The sequence below is a fragment of the Zingiber officinale genome, chromosome 6B, assembly GCF_018446385.1.
Source record: "Zingiber officinale cultivar Zhangliang chromosome 6B, Zo_v1.1, whole genome shotgun sequence".
Taxonomy (NCBI): domain Eukaryota; kingdom Viridiplantae; phylum Streptophyta; class Magnoliopsida; order Zingiberales; family Zingiberaceae; genus Zingiber; species Zingiber officinale.
In genome coordinates, this window is record NC_055996.1 from 184,275 (window position 1) to 185,988 (window position 1,714).

Sequence of the window (1,714 nt, forward strand, 5' to 3'; positions counted from 1 at the left end):
TCGTTGTCTTTTTTAGATAAAAAATAAAAAAAAAATTAATACACAATTTTCCAATATTATAAATCATTCAAAATACTAAATTTCAAAATAAAATTTAATATACAATTTTCTAACATTCAAAAATAATATCTATAACATTTTGAAGAAATTTCATAAGCAACCAACAAAATGATAACACTATTAAAACAAAGGTAGAACAATATAACACGAGATTTTCTACTTAGATGTCGGTGAAGAGGAGGGACTGCAACTCCTTGTGCTCCTTAATTTGTTAAAGTCTCTCCATTTTTTTTGGCTTGTCGGCATTCTTCCCAGTACTCTTGAGGACACCTATTCGAATAAAGATATATATTACAAATTAGAAACTAAACTGTACGTGTGAATCTAATTGCACTGCATAAATGTTACATAACCATAAAAACCATTTGATCTAGTCATCTAACAGAAGTGCAAAAAACGTTATCTATGTAACATAAATGGTAACCTCTTGAAACAATATGGTGGCTCTTAAAGTCATGAACACGTTAAGGTTTTCACCAACTATAGTAGGAATGGCTGCAGTAATTACCTGAAACAACATAAATATGTTTTTATTTGACTGTATAGTAGGAAGAAAACATTAAGATTTATACTGCTGCTGCAGTAGGAAATCATATTGCTACTCAGTGTTCAAGCCTATCTATTGCAACCATCAATAAAAACATTAATCAATATAAGGCACACAAAATTTGATCTCTTGCAACAAGTTGATAAATCATACCTCAAAGTCTTTACGAATGATTTTGTCCATGTTGCAAAGGGTTAGGATCTTGAATCTGGTTCTCCAAGTCTTGCTGCCTTGTGTCATCTCCATCTTCAACTCTAGCAAGGTTTCTGGCTTCATTCTGCTGCTGACTCTGATTAAGTTGGACCGAGCGTAAAGTTCTCCTAGCCCTCCATCTTAAATACTCAATGAGCAAAGAGTTCATACTGATTGAAATACCAAACCCAGTAAATGAGGAAAGTAAAATGGAGAACACAGGGCTTACTCCTAGCTGCAGAATCAACAAGGGGATTTTCAACTTCTGTATTAAAAATTAAACAAAAAATTTGGTCTACCAAATCCATCTAACGAATCGCATCACCTTACCACACTATAGAAAACATGAGCAAAGAGGATCACAAGTGCAAATTGGAACGATGCATAGGCCCAAATGTAGCTCTGGCTCACTGTAAATAAAACACTCAAATTCATGGTTTGACATAAAGCATTGTAAAAAACACAGATTCAGTACAACAATGTGGCAATCACACACAACGCTATTAAGGTTTGTTGTATGATAAAAAAAAATGGATACTGAATATATGAAAGCTAATAGAAAATATTGGAAGAACCTAAAATTGCAAAACCATAGGAAGAGAAAGATGAATTACCCATCGTTGAAGCTATCATGGATGCGAGAAGACCTAGAACACAAGCAAATGGCAAAGATACGGTAAGAGCATGGGGACCCAATTCACTAACCTGTTAGAATAAAGTTTTAGTTGAAAGTAAATGTAAACTCATGAGACTAAATTGAACAAGTGTGTTGGAAATCATTAAAAAATCAAAAAATAATAATAATACAAATTGTATTTGAAAGTTGAATAATCTTACTAAGAGTTGCTCCAGGAAGTAGAAATAGGCAAGCATGCTGACCATGACAAGAATAGGGACGTCCTGCAATACCCTGTC

At 33.4% G+C, this 1,714-nt stretch overlaps 1 long non-coding RNA gene across 1 annotated transcript; it reads right to left on the minus strand.

Annotated features, from left to right (window-relative positions):
* Positions 1-916: 916 nt before the first annotated feature.
* On the minus strand, positions 917-1,464 carry LOC121989856. Its single transcript, XR_006114343.1, has 3 exons — positions 1,414-1,464; positions 1,130-1,209; positions 917-1,034 (listed from the first exon to the last, which is right to left on the minus strand). It is a non-coding gene; the product is annotated as an uncharacterized LOC121989856 (long non-coding RNA).
* Between the last annotated feature and the right edge of the window lie 250 nt (positions 1,465-1,714).